Raw genomic sequence first — 15,444 nt, forward strand, 5'->3', positions numbered from 1 at the left:
GGGGACGGTGTGGTGTGAGCCCTTTCAACACTCGCAGGCTGGTTGTAGTGCTATTGATCATGCTCCCTGAATGTCTTAGCCTGGATATATATATATATATATATATTTGGTAGTACAAGGCCCAACGTGTATAAACAAATTCCTTTCTTGATCTTCTACGTGACGGACATTGAACAGATTCAGGTTTGGAGACCTCAGTTCCCGCCCCAAGCTCCAGAGTGAGGGGATTTATAACTGGAAGGGAGACAGGAGGTGCATGAAACCCCCTCAAACCGTCACCCCCCCCTTCCCCCAGGAGCACCTGCAGACACTGGGCTCCCTCTGTGTGGGGCTTGGTGAGCTGGTTTCCTTCCTGGTGAGGGGATGTTAACTGTTTGAAGACTGGAACTACTGGAAGAATCCATGTGTGTTGTGATCTGGGCGCATATAAACTTGAGGACATGCAGACCAGGGGACCCAGGAGATGCACCCCAGATTATTGTATGTATGTCATTATTATCACCTTTGTAGGGGTTTGGCAGTGCGGAGAAGGGCCAGGATTGAGGGCCACGGGGCCCTGTAACCTGGCTGTTCATGCTTGGCTGCTGTTTAGTTGCTAAGTCTTTGCCTCCCCCTGGGCTGTAACCTGCCAGACTCCTCTGTCCATGGGATTCTCCAGGCAAGAATACTGGAGTGGGTTGCCATTTCCTCCTCAAGGGGATCTTCCCAACCCAGGGATCAAACCCGTGTCTCCTGTATTGGCAGGTGAATTCTTTGCCACCAAGCCACCAGAGAAGCCCTATTAATGCTCAAGTTTTTTTAAAGGGGAACCATGCTCCCATATGACTTGTGTAATAAAACTTATTTTTGAAAAGTAGGCTGGGGGCGGGGGTGTTAGTTTTCTATGGCTGCCGTAATAAATTACCTGAAGCTTAATGTCTTCAAACAACACAAATGTATTACCTTCTAGTTTTGGAGGTCAGAATTCTAACACGGGTCTCCCTGGTGATGACAGCCTCTCTTCTTTCTGGAGGCTCCAGGGGAGGGCCTGCCTCCTTGTCTTCTCTAGTTTACGGAGACTGTTCACATTCCTTGGCTCGTGGCCCCTTCCTTCCTCCTTCTGCAAGCCGGCAGCATTGGACCGAGTCATTCTCAGACGGCCATGTCTCTCATCCTTTCTTCTGCCCCTGTTTCCTGTGTTAAGGCCCTTGTGATCACACTGATGTGAAAGACATCTTCCCATATGGAGGCAAGCAGACTAGCAATCCTCATTCCACCTGCAGTCTTCATTCCTCGTTACCAGATAAAGAATAGGAAGCACCTTGAAAAACCTGCGGGGCGTGTCAGCGAGATTCCCTAAACGTGTGTTCCTGCTGCTGCCAGTGCCTGAGCGCAACTGCTGTGGCCCCCTCCACTGTTGCTGCTGTTACCCTGATTTATTGACCTGTCTCTGCTGCTTCTGTCAGCTTCTTCCTACATTCACAGTCACCTGGGGGCCCTCTGGGAAGTCAGTCCCTGCATCGGATGGGAATTCTTGCTGGGATCTGTCACAGACCTTCTCTTTCGTTCGGATGTCTTGAGCGTTTCTGGGCAGTTTGTTCTAGTTTTTATCCATCTGTCCTTTCAGCTGTCTATCCATCTAAACATCTTCCTTCACACTCACCCGCCCACCAGTCTAGCCAGTCAGTTATCCATCTCTCGATCCTTCTGTCCATCCCTCCATCCTTCTGTCCATCCCTCCATCCTTCTGTCTATCTCTCCATCTGTCCAGTCCTCCATCCTCCCCCAACCCCATTTTCTCTCTCTCTAATTTTTGGTGTCAGATTTTGTCTCTTTTTTTTCTGTGTGCTATATAAACAGCAACTTTTCTCATTTAAGAAAGCATTAAACATGAGGCAAAAGTAGAGATTTCCCTAGAATTAATTTAAAATTGTTTAGCAACTAAAATCAGTGACCAAGTGAAGACTCTCAGTCGTGTCCAACTCTTTGTGACCCCATAGCCTGCCACGCTCCTCCATCCATGGGATTTTCCAGGCAAGAGTACTGGAGTGGGTTGCCATTTCCTTCTCCAGAGGATCTTCCCAACCCAGGGATCGAACCCGGGTCTCCTGCATTGTAGGCAGACGCTTTACCGTCTGAGCCACAAGGGAAGTCCTAAAATCAGTGGAGAGGTAGTAGTAGAAATGTTGAGAACGAGAAGTGGCACTCTTGTTTTTGTTTTGAAGAAGAATCTTTCTTGGTATGTTGCAATTTTTATACAACATGAAAATAATTATATGAAGAAGAAGAAAACAAACACCTCTGAAATGTGCTTATCACACTCTGTGCACTTAACACTGTTTAGTGCTTGTTAAGCCTTGTAGTTAATTGCTGGGAGAAATATCAATAACCTCAGATATGCAGATGACACCACCCTTATGTCAGAAAGTGAAGAGGAACTAAGAAGCCTCTTGATGAAAATGAAAGTGGAGAGCGAAAAAGTTGGCTTAAAGCTCAACATTCAGAAAACTAAGATCATGGCATCCGGTCCCATTACTTCATGGGAAATAGATGGGGAAACAGTGGAAACAGTGTCAGACTTTATTTTTGGGGGCTCCAAAATCACTGCAGATGGTGACTACAGCCATGAAATTAAAAGACGCTTACTCCTTGGAAGGAAAGTTATGACCAACCTAGATAGCATATTCAAAAGCAGAGACATTGCTTTGCCAACAAAGGTCCGTCTAGTCAAGGCTGTGGTTTTTCCAGTGGTCATGTATGGGTGTGAGAGTTGGACTGTGAAGAAGGCTGAGCGCCAAAGAATTGATGCTTTTGAACTGTGGTGTTGGAGAAGAGTCTTGAGTGTCCCTTGGACTGCAAGGAGATCCAACCAGTCCATTCTGAAGGACGTCAGTCCTGGGATTTCTTTGGAGGGAATGATGCTGAAGCTGAAACTCCAGTACTTTGGCCACCTCATGCGAAGAGTTGACTCATTGGAAAAGACTCTGATGCTGGGAGGGATTGGGGGCAGGAGGAGAAGGGGACAATGGAGGATGAGCTGGCTGGATGGCATCACTGACTTGATGGACGTGAGTCTGAGTGAACTCCGGGAGTTGGTGATGGACAGGGAGGCCTGGCGTGCTGCGATTCATGGGGTCACAAAGAGTCGGACACGACTGAGCGACTGATCTGATCTGAATCCTTGTAGTTATTCAGGTTTCTGTCATCCCCATTTTCAGGTGAGTAACTCAGGCACAAATAATTCACACATTTTCAGTATTTAAAAAAATAAAAATACGGATAAGGCGAGGAAAATAAAAACCATCCAGACTCCCTACCCACAGTATTTGGGCACAAGTGCTTTCATACTTTTTACCGTGATATGTCTTTAGTGTTTCTTAGTTGATTCCCACAGGATTTCAGACTCTGTCTCCCTGTGGTTAGTTCGCCCAGACTGGCCAGTGAGAGAGAACGCTCCCTTTACTCGTAGAGATTAGAAGGACCTCCTTCCTCCAGACTGGCTGTGCTTCCCTTGGTAGAACACGTGCACGCACGCACCTCGAGGCTCGGAACACTGTTGTTAGGTTGGTGGGATCCTGCTGAGCGTTTTTAAGTACTGTTTACTTCCTCTCCCCATAAAAACGCTTATTCAGATAACATAGAGCAGTAGGAAGATGGGAAGGCAGTTTCCATGGTCTCACCATCTAAAGACAACCTCTGTTACTGCAGTGATTGACTTCTTCCTAACTAACTCTCAGAGGCAGCTTCTTGTTTTTATGGAATTGTGACTGTGTTTTTAAAACTGTGGAAATAAATCACACACCTGCGAAAGTGGGCGTTCTTGCTGCTGATTTGAGATGAACAAGCTGAGCACCAGCAGGCCGTCGGTCACTGGGTCAGGAAGAAACCGTAACTCCGAGGCCTGCTTCTGCCACGTTCAGTGCTTGTCTCCCAGACAGCTCCGTCACCCTGCAAGGCTTCCCAGCGACCTGACTCCGGACTGCAAAGATGGTCTCTGTCTGCCTTCGATCTTATGCAAATGGAATCATGCCCTGGGTACTCCTGTGTGTCTGCTTCTTTCTTTCAACATTATGCTTATGAGATTTATGCTTCGTGTTGCATATGGTTGTACATCATTCTCCTGGCTCTTGAGTATTCCACTGTGTGAACATGCTACAAATTACCACGATTGCATTTAAAGAGATGTGACTCCTCCGTTTTCATGCCACAGTTGAACCAAGCTACCGCCTCCTGTTTTAACACTCTGCTAATACACACCATTTTACATAGTAACGGTTGATACACGCCATAATATGCTAATTCACACCATATTACATACTTCGGCCACCTGATATGAAGAACTGACACACTGGAAAAGCCACTGATGCTGGGAAGGATTGAAGGCAGGAGGAGAAGGGGACGACAGGGGATGAGATGGTTGGATGGCATCACTGACTCGATGGACATGAGTTTGACCAAGCTCCAGGAGTTGGTGATGGACAGGGAAGCCTGACGTGCTGCAGTCCATGGGGTCGCAAGGAGTTGGACACGCCTGATCGACTGAACTGAACTGAATGCACACCATTTTACATCGTATCATAGCATTCAGTAGAGTGGATTTATGTTCATTTCACCAGGATCCTAGTGTTGAATTTTTAGGGGATTTCTACTTTCTGTTGTTTTTTTTTTTTTTTTTTTTTTACTGTTATAAGTGATACTGCAGGTAACAGTGTCTGTATCTGTGCACTGAGCAGTTGTGTGCACGATGGTTTTGCTTGGTCAGATTCCCTGAAGTGGAGCAGCTGGTGCAAAGGTCCCACCATCCCGTGGTGCCTTAACACGGGCTGTCGCTTTCCTTTCCGAGAGGCCTGCGCCTGTCCCCCCGCCAGACGCAGTGAATGTGAATGCATCTCTTGTCACTCACTCAGCATCTTGGCAAGAGAGCCAAGTAGTCTTCTGCTTGAAGTGTCTCTCACGGCTACAGGATTCGAACGGACAGCTCTCTCCCTGCCTGTGGCATTGTTTCCTGGTTGCTGGGACAGAGACCTCATGGCTTACCTTCGACTCAGAGCTCTTTCTCTTCTCCAGGATATGTCCTTGGACAAGATGTTTTAACCTGAGCTTCAGTTTTGTAACCTGGAAAATGGAGCTTTTTAAAATTTTTTATTCCTGTACTGCCTTCTCCATTGCTGTACCCAGCTTAACAGCCTGTCAAGCTGAGACTCTGCCTGCACAGTGGTGACGGTGATGTAACGCCCTTTCCTTTTCTTCCCCCGTGTTCCATCCCGGGTGGTGGGCCCCCGGCTGCAGGCTCCCTCTCCACGCTGCTTTGGAAGCTGTAGAGCTGTGTACTCACGCGTCCTGCATGCCAGGCCTCCTGCCGACGCTTCCCTTGTCTCCCTGTTTATTCATTATTCATGTTTCTAACAAGCCTTTATTGAACATCTGCTATGACCCAGCACTCTCCTGAGCACTGGGGACTCAGAGAGGAAATAAGCCTCCTGCTTGCAAGAGAGAGAGAAGCTAGAGGTAAAGCCTGCTGAGATAGGAGTCTGTGGGTGGGATGGGTCACCCATGGTCCAGGAAATCAGGGGCACTGGAAAAGGGGCACCTAACTCCTCGAAGGAATGGAGGGGTCCGAGGCGGCTTAGGGATGGCAGTTGTTCTGAGGCTGAATCAGAAGGATGAGTAGAGGTTACCCAAGTGGAGGATGGGATAAACAACCATGGAGACTTGAGTGCTGGTGGGGTTTTGAGTAAATACACACGCGGAGCGAGTTCACCAAAGCAGCCGCCATCCCTGAGGGTGATGATACTGGGCACCTGTGACCATGTCTGGACACATTTGCGTTTGTGATGGATAGGGGCTCCTGGCACCTAGTGGGTCAGAGCCAGAGATTCTTCTAAACATCCTTCAGTGTGTGGGTTCACCCCCACACGAAGAATGATCTGACCCCAGAAGTCAGCAGTGCTGAGTTGAGAAGCGCTGGGCTGCAGCCTGGGGAGCAGTGGTGGGAAGATGGGACCACATTAGAGGTGCGTGCGGATGGCCTTCTTAGCGCTCGAGAATGCTCATGTGTGTATGCCGGCGTGGATGCGGAGGAATGTGCGTTCCTTCTGCTTCCGGGCCGCCTTGCATAGGTTCTGAAAGGCGGCTCTCTGCCTGTTGACTCTCTGTCCAGAGAGTCTGCAACTCAGCAGGCGTGCCTCCCCGCGGCTCCTTCCCAGAGTCCTCACCTTGATTTATGAGAGCGTTTCATTCCCCTCTCAGTGTTTATGACATCCCGGGACTTGGTGGAACCACCAGGAAATGAGAGTGGACAGTGAGATGATTATCATTCATTTTCACTCCCCATAAACATTTTCTGTTTCTTTTTTGGAAGACATTGCTAATCCCCTGGTGCATTGGCTTTGCGTGTTCTTTCTTCAGCCTCGATATGGAAAGCAAAGTGGTAGTGACTTTTTCCTTACAGCTGCTGAAAAGGTCACACGGCGTTTGGACCGCTGCCTGCTTCTACCCTGGAGCACAAAAGATCCAGGAGCAGAAACTGGTTCTAACAATATTTCTTTAGAAAACACCACGGGAATGTGAGTTCTCTTCCCTTTGAGTCAGAGGCATTTCATGTTCAGAGTTGGAGGATGACGTGCCCTGATCCCTGCTTCCTAGGGGAGTTTGATAATTGAGTGGCCTGAGAAGCAGCCTATAGGAACCTTTAGGAACCCTGGGCTTGGGAGGATTTCTTTTTCCCTATGTGTGTATTTATATTTCTGAAAAAGTTTTAGTTTCGATGGAAACGGGAATGGAAGGATTAGAGGGGAGTGCATAAAGAATAGAAGAATCTCCAGCTTTGTGTTATGGTTGGAGACCTTGCGGATCTAAGGGCTCTTTGGCTGCAAGCAACAGAGAAGACTGGATGATTTGAGAAGGAAAGCATGATGCTGTATCTGGTGTGACTCTGCGTGCATGTAACGAGAAGGCAAGCACACTGTGGCTTACTTTTCAGATCGGTGCATGGGGGCCTCAGTGCACTGCACGCTGTTGTCACAAGCGTGCAGCTTTCGTCCTTGTGCCTGGCGTTCTGTGGTCGCCATGACCGCAGGCTCACGGGGGTCTTTTCCCGTGAGCTGTCCTGGGATGGTTCAGTTTTAATCGGCTGCCTTGTGTGACTCGGCTCAGGCTTAGATTCTCAGGAGGGAGTCTAGGCTGCCTGTCTTTTCCCATGAGCTGTCCCCTTGCTCAGGTTTAATCGGCTGCCTTGTGTGATGCAGCTCACGCTTAGATTCTCAGGACGGAGTCTAGGCTGCCTGTCTTTTGGGCTGGTCGTGGTCCACTGTCCCTTCCGCTGAGCTGAAAACCAGGAAAGAGTGGGAATGAGTGAGAGAAGCTCTGTGCCACCCATCCTTGAAGACACTTTTCTGAAGTGAAGGATTTATGTGGACAGCTCGGTTTGTTCTTGGATCCATGCATTTGGGAGAAAGGAAGGAAAAGAGCGGTAGCTGGCATTTAAGTAGTATCTGCCCTGTAGATTCACTCATAGGCAATGGCCCCCGAGTGTGATGGGTTAACTCTTCTTCTCTCAGCCTTTACCCTGGCTCTAACTCGGTTTTTTTAGGCCGTAGGGAGAGGAGTTTCTTCTGAGACAAGTCAGCATTTAGTCTCCCAAATGATCTCTTTAGGCTCGTCTGGAGTCATCGTCTTCTGGGACTTTTTTTTTTTAATGATAATAATTCTCATCAGTCTGCCCTTTTCTGCTTTTTGGGGTCTAGTCTATATATTTGGCACTTTAAATTTGAGTCCATAAATACATGTTACAATACAACCTCTAGAGTCACCCTCCTTGGATTTAACTGGCCAAATTAAATTAATAAATGCTATTGTGAAATCAATTAATAAAAGCTATCTTGGCTTCCATTTCCTAATCTGGAGAACAGGAATAGTAACTATCTTATAGAATCATGGAAATTGAATGGGATAATACATATAAAGTACACTATGTCATACACGTATGTCCTTTAAATATTGGCTATTTAAAAAATTGTTTAAAACAGCTTTCATTTTGAAATAATTATACATTCATTGGAAGCTACAAAAAATAGGGAGGATCCATGTTCTCTTTATCCAGCTTTCTACAAAGTTTACATCTTCTGTGACTAGGGAGCCAGGAAATGGACATCGCTACAACATGAGTGTATATAGTTCTGCTGTGCATAGAATTCTGACCCCCAAAGGAGAACCATTGCAGATGAAATTAAGATTAATAATTAGCTGAAGTTTAAATGGAGGGGTTATCCAGGATTATCTGGGTGGACTGCGTGTAATTAGGAGGACCATGAAAAGGGGTGGAGGAGTCAGGTGAGGCAGTCGGAGAGAGGACTCGACCAGACCCTGCTGGCTGTGCAGATGCAGAGAGGGCGCCGTGTGCTGAGGGGAGCAGCGGCCTCCGGATGGCGGAAGGGGCGATGGGGTCGGTCCTCCCCTTGGAGACGCTGGGGAGGAGCGCATCCTGCCAGCCTCTGGGGCCGACCCCGTGGTCTCTGTGGGAGCTCTGATATGTAGAATGGGAAGGTGATTAACTTGTGTTATTTTAAGCCGTGACATTTTTGGTGATCTAAGAAGTTCTCTGCCATTTTCTCACATGTGTAGGTTCATGTCACTGCAACCACAGAGATCTCCCTTGAGCTGCCCCTTGGGGCTCGTACCTGTCACACTCTGCTCTCAGCCTTCCTGTGTTCTCTGAGGAGGTGAAGCTTTGCCAGGCACCCCTCGCCCCATGCTGTCTGCTCTGGCTGGGGTGCGTTCCCCAGTCATCCCCGCTAAGCCTCATCTTTCAGATTTCAGAGCCCCTCACCTTGTCTTTAAGATTTCCAATACCCTCTCCTGGACCTCCTTGTCTCAACCAGACCTCCTACCAAAGTTCTTTACCTTTATTTCACAGCACTTACCATGATACGTGGATAGAGGTATGTTTATTTGAGTGAGAATATTTGCTGAATTTCTGTCTCCCCACCTAGTCCGGAAAGCATATGAGGGTAAGAACCACATCTGTTTAACTCAGTGCTGATTTCTCTGCCTCGTGTATGTGCCTGTGTAGACAGTAGGAGTCAAGTAGATTTTTGTTGAATGAAGAAACATACGTCAGTATTCATGATACAGATCTGAAATTACACCTGGATCTTCAGCAGAGGAGTACACTAGCATGATAACAAATTCTACCTGCATTTGCCTGGCAAACTTTTACTTTTTAAAATCACCTTCTGTGTGAACTGTTGTCTGTAGGAGTAGTTATACTTCTGTGAACTCCAAGAAGATAGCTGAACATGACCGAACCTGCTTTGCACAGCTGGACAGTTTTGCATTCGTGTTTTATCCCCTAGTTTTTCTTTTGTTCCAGAAGTAGTTTGGTTAATTCATACTGATGGAAAAATCATGGTATCAGCTTTATTCCCTGAAGAACACATGGGCTTCTTTTTGCCAAACATAATTACCCTGAGAAGGAACTGATAAAGCAAACTTACCTCTTGGCCAAATGCTTCTTTAGAGTTATTCAACCAAAGATAGCAGGCTGCACCTAGGGGACGCCAGACATCTGGATGAGGAAGGAAATACCCAGATGTTTTCAAGTATCTGGATGTTTCTCACCATCTGGCGCCCTTGGTTATTGACAAACGATCCAGCTGTTTTGCGGAAGATGGTATACCTAACCTAACAGAAGAGAGAAATTGCGTTCTTGAAAAATCTTGATGCCATCCCGTATGTACTAAGGCTGGGTATATGTCTTTAATTGAAGCCAGGATTTGATTGCAGAAGATGAAAATAGCTTCTTGCTTACAGAGGCTGTTGTCTTGCTGTGAGTGCCAGACTGTAAAGATTTTAGGTTAATTGTCTCATTTCGCATCAGAGTCTAAGTTGTTTGTAGCTTTCTTCTATTTACAATGTATTCATACCTCAACCAGTAACTTTACAAATGGACCGTAAGAGTGCTGATACTCTGCACAGTGAAAAGCCTGCCTACTGCCCTGGCATTTGTGCTTTTAAAATCAGAGAAAAAAGTTTGCCACCTAAAACTTCTAGTGTAAATAGGAATTCATGAGCCTTGATTGAAAAATGAGTCTTGTCCACAGCAGGAATCTTAAGAGTCTGTCTGTAGAGCACTCCCTGTTCCCCTCTCTCCAGTTTTCTATTGTTTAAGCTTAAGCATAACAGTTAGTATGTTTGTTTGTTTTTTTTTAATTGAGACTGGAATAGAGTAATGTTAACTGGAAGGCTTATTGGAATTTGAAACCTATTCATGGTCTGCCGCTTGAATCTAAGCTAATCTGATGTTTGTGGATCTTTGGGTTGAGTATGCAGTCCTTAAAGGATGTCTGAACGGGGAGTAAAGACCCAGGGCTTGCCTCTGTGTGTGATCTTACTACTCTGTCATTTTCTCGAATGGTACGCTGGAGTGCATGGAGAAGTAAATTATAGGAAGCCGAGTGGTCCGGCAGTTAAGACCCTGCCAGAGGGGTGAGGACGCCTGCGTGGGAAGACGCATGCACAGAGTCAGCTCAGTGCTGTGGGGAATGGGCTTCCACCCAGAGGCTGCGGTCTGACTTTGTTTCCTGCTTTGAAGCTTAGTCCTCAACATGGGGAGGTAGGGCAGCAGCTGCTGGCAGTGGGGCACGGGTAGGTGGGCACTGTTTCCCATAATGATGATGATTAGTGACATTAGCTTTTCATAGCAAAAAGAGGCTAATGGATTTCACTTTTGAGTGTCTCCTAAACATATTGCAAGTGACAGACCCACGTGGACAAGTTGTGGATAAAAGGCAGACTTGAATAAGTGCATCAGAACAGCAGCTTGAATGGCCAACCCCAAATGTCACTCCTAAATAGTTTGCTCTGAATTAAGGAAAAAAAAAAATCCAAATGGTTTCAATTTTGTCATATATAAATGGGATGACTGTGTATGTATTTCTCACTTGCCCTGCCAGGGGCTGGGGCTTGTGGGGGAGACAAGGACAAGCAGTGCAAAACAGCAAATGAGCCAAATCCATGTGGATTTGGTTATATGCTGATTAGACAGCTTGTTGTTCTGTTGTTTTTAACATCTCCCAAACTTTCTGGATATGAGCCATCATGGTGGGGGTGTGATATTTGGGCTTTGGCTCCCTTTGTAATGTAATGCACTGTTCTGCGTCTCCAGAATTTCTTTAAAATCATAGTATGTAATCATGATGGCTAGTGTTCACTGAGTCGTTAATATGGCCAAAATCTGTGCCCAAATATTGCCCATTTATTTCTTTTTATACTTCACAATGGAGGCTTCCTTGGTGGCTCAGATGGTAAAGAATCTGCCTGCAATGCAGGAGACCTGGGTTCAATCCCTGGACTGGAAAGATCTCTTAGAGGAGGGAATGGCAACCCATTCCAGAATTCTTGCCTGGAGAATCCCACGGACAGAGGAGCCTGGGGCGGGCTACAGTCCATAGGGCTGCAGAAAGTCCGACATGACTGAGTGAATATCACACACAGAAACGTCACAACAACCCAGTGATGTAGATATTATTAGCCCTGTTTTTGGTGGGGAAATCAGGGATTCAGGGAGGTTAAGTAACTTACCATAGTATCAGATGTGTGCAAATGAGTGTTGGGAGGCAGGGTGCAAACGCAAAATGGGTCTGATGGAATCTTTTGAATTGACTCTTTGTCCCTGGATGATGCTTCTCCTAAAGACCACTTACTTTTATAAATGTAAATGAAGTTGGTTTGGACCAGGTGTGAATGAACGTTTCTTGTAATGGGACTGATAGCAAATAATTTAGGCTTTACGGTACAGTTTCTGTTGAAACTATTCAACTTTGCCCTTGCAGGGCAAAAACAGCCATATTCAGTATGTAAATGAATGGGTGTGGTATTCCAGTTTAAAAAAAGAAACCAGTATATAGACACTGAAGTTCGGATTTCATATTTATGTTGACATGTCACTAAATATTTTTCTTTTGATGTTTTTCCCCCCTATCATTTTAAAATGTTAAAGCTATTCTTAGCTCACAGGCCATACAAAAATTGGCAATGGGTTGGATTTGGGTGGTGGGCTGTGATTTGCTGACATCTGCTGTGGAGAAATGATAGAATGTACTTTAACAACCTGAGTGAAGAATAAAGGGGTGCTTCAGAAAGTCCGCTCAGAAGAGTCGCGGGAGGCCATCTGGTGGACAGGGGAGCCTGTGGGATTTGTCTTGAAGCTTAGAGCATGGTCTGTGTTTTCCTGGATTTCTTTAACTTGCGTTCTGTGCACCAGTGGAAATTCCAGTGGCGGTGGGGGAGTCATGCCTACTGCTCCGTGGTGTCACCAACAGTGCAGATGCACTCATATGCTCACTCACTCAGCACATCTTTACTGAAGCACCTATCGTGATAGTTATACATTAATGATAGACAGTCCTTGTCCACATCCTCCCATGGCTTCCAGAATCTTCTGTCAATAGCAGGAAGACAGACAGTACACAGCAGAAACTCAGTTGATGATATACAGTATGATCAGAAAACCTGGCTTTTCTCTTTGAGCTTGTTAAACTAATAGTTTGGTCTGTTTATAGCTACAGTATTCATATCAGTCAAAGGGTGGGGGTAAAAAATCTGTCAATGGACAGATGTGTAAATATGCTATGGTATGTCCATACAATGGAATATTCTACAGCCATAAAAAGGAGTGAAGTCCTGGTATGTGCTAAAACATAGATGGACCTTAAATATATTACCGTCAGTAAAAGAAGCCAGTCACAAAAGACCACACATTGTATGATTCCATTCATATGAAACGCCTCAAACAGGGAAGTCTATAGTGAGAGAAAAAGACATTACTCATATTGTTTAGGTCTGGGAGTAGTGTGGGGAGTAGGAGTAGCTAAAGGTGATGAAAATGTTTAAAATCAGTTGTGCCAAGGGATGTAGGACTCCGTGAATGTACTAAAAACTGTTGAATTTACACGTTAAATGGGTGAATTTTTTTGGTCCATGAATTATATCTCAATAAAGCTGTTAAAATGTTATAGTGGTGATTGATTAGTCTTTGTCCTCAGAAAACCCATTTTGTACAAGAACTGCTTGTGGGCCCAGCAGCCCATTTCTCAGATTTCTTGGCCAGGTTCACTTGGAAGACTAGCTTGTGTTAGAGCCTTAAGTCACTGTAACACACTGGAAGTGGTTTGCTGCTTACACAACCACTTAGACCATTAAAGCCCAGCTAGGCGTTCAGGGTAATACTCATGCAAATGTTTACCATCTCTAATCAGGAGAAATGAAAAATTACATGTCTCATTTTAAATATGTTGCCTTTGATCACAGGTGTTGTTAAAACAGCTCTTTTATGACTTTATAAATATTCCGGGATTTATTTGGAAGCAGTGTTTCATTATTCCTACACTATGATTAAATATTGAGAATATTGCTTTTCCGATTGTTCTATCGCAGTATTTAATGAGTGCAATTAAATGGAAAAATTGCCTTTTTAACTGATGGTAGTCCATTAGTGTCTCTGTCTCTTCAGAAAAGAAAAGAAGTGAATTATTAGAATGACAAATGAGGCAAAGTTACCACCGTGATGGAGAGGTGCGATTTCCCTCCACATAATCTTCAATTAGTGATCTCTGTAAGAGGATGTTTTTCAAAAGGGTAATAGAGAAGTAATGAGATCAGAAGGAGGTCAGCCCGGCCTTCTCCGTCTGGCAGCTTGATTAATTTATTTCTCCTTCTTGGAGACTGCTGCAAGGGGCTTTGGTCACCCTGCGTCCCCATGGGCCTGTAACCTGAGTGACTGCCGACACATTAGCCTTACGGCAAGGAAGCCAGTCCATTGCCCTGCACTAGGAGGCTTTGGAGTTAGAAGGTGGTTTGATTTGGGGGCCTCAACTCAAACCCTCATCAGTGGCTTTGGACGATGAGAAGGATTAAGAAATGTGAACAATGATTCATCAAATTACTCAGCCTCGAGTGCCTCCTGAGTCTGGCACCGTGCACCCACAGCGTCGTTCCCTTCTCTCGGTCCACATGAGATGGTGGGGCTGCCTTTCCAGATGAGGAAGTAAAGGCTCAGAGGCGCCCCAGGTCCACACGGTTACGAAGTGGGGGCATAGGATTTGAACCCCCGTCTGGCTGTGAACTTCAGCTCCCCCTGGAGTCCACGGCTTCCCGTACACTGTGTGCAGATGGTGCATCCTTCTTTCATCCCACTGAGAAGCAGGGTAACCCAGACCACACAGCTTCATCCCCGCAAAGCAGCCTGACCGGTGAGGTCCTGTCGCAGGACTGCAGCTGATGGTGTCACTTTGTTTTCCTGTTCGGGGCCCAAATGCTCAAGGCTGTGTGCAGTGTGGCAGGGTGGCCTGTTAAGTCGTGTTTTGGATACCTGACCACCCCATCAGAGGGCCTCCCTCGTTAGCTCAGTTGGTAAAGAATCTACCTGTAATAGAAGAGACCCTGGTTCGATTCCTGGGTCGGGAAGATCTGCTGGAAAAGGGATAGGCTACCCACTCCAGTATTCTTGGGCTTCCCTGATGGCTCAGCTGGTAAAGAATCCATCTGCAGTGCGAGAGACCTGGGTTTGATCCTGAGTTGGGAAGATCCCCTGGAGAAGGGAAAGGCTACCCACTCCAGTATTCTGGCCTGGAGAATTCCACGGACTGTATAGTCCATGGGGTCGCAAAGAGTCGGACATGACTGAGCGACTTTCACTTTCACTCTTCACCCCATCAGCTCCTTCTGGGACAGCGCCGTGTTGTAACTATCCCCTGGGCCATTGAATGTTCTTATCACACAGGGGAGACTTGGCTTCATGAAGAAATATAAATACTCCAACCGCAGCTCCACGGCCGCCTAACTATGTGTCTTTGAACAAGTTACTTAACCCCTCTGACCTCAGCTTTTGGTTGTTTCCTTTTGTTTTCTTTGTCATCTCTGGCAGGGTTGCTGTTTTCCTGAAACAGAACATAAAGCACAGTTTCTGGCACCCACCCCATATCTCATTTGTAATTTATAGTTCTGTTTCAACATCAGTACCAACGTTTCTGTCTTCTTGCTTGCCATTCTCATGGACTTAATTATCTCATGCAGTCGTTTAAAGGCACATCTTATTTAAAATATAGATAGAACTTCCATCGCTGTAGCATATTTAATTTTATTTAAAAAAATTTCCACACATACAGTTTCTGAAAGCTTTTTAGGTTGTGTTCTGCTTGAATGTAGACTCTCCCACTACGGGGATGACAAATCCATGCAAAAATTCTACTTCTCCAGCCAGATTTCTCTTGCTGTGTTTTCTTATGGCCCTTGGGGGCTCATTATCATCAACAGCATCAATTAATAGTCATCCTCAGAGTCCTGGGTCCTCAGCACAGCGCTGGGCACTGCCCCCAGGAGCTGCCATCCTGGGCTGAAATCATGACCTTTTGACATCTGAGTCCCTAAGTGACCCCCTGCTGAAGAATCTGTTAAAACGCATCCAGA

The 15,444-nt window shown here is 46.0% G+C and overlaps 1 protein-coding gene and 1 non-coding gene across 7 annotated transcripts in view; one reads left to right on the forward strand and one right to left on the reverse strand.

The window, feature by feature from the left end:
- WWOX (WW domain containing oxidoreductase) overlaps positions 1-15,444 on the forward strand; it is a 908,337-nt gene that overhangs the window by 174,241 nt on the left and 718,652 nt on the right. The gene's annotated exons all lie outside the window — the stretch shown is intronic.
- TRNAC-ACA (transfer RNA cysteine (anticodon ACA)) lies at positions 2,058-2,129 on the reverse strand. The gene has a single exon. It is a non-coding gene; the product is annotated as a tRNA-Cys (tRNA).

This window comes from Bos javanicus, chromosome 18, assembly GCF_032452875.1.
Source record: "Bos javanicus breed banteng chromosome 18, ARS-OSU_banteng_1.0, whole genome shotgun sequence".
In the NCBI taxonomy this organism is placed as follows: Eukaryota; Metazoa; Chordata; class Mammalia; order Artiodactyla; family Bovidae; genus Bos; species Bos javanicus.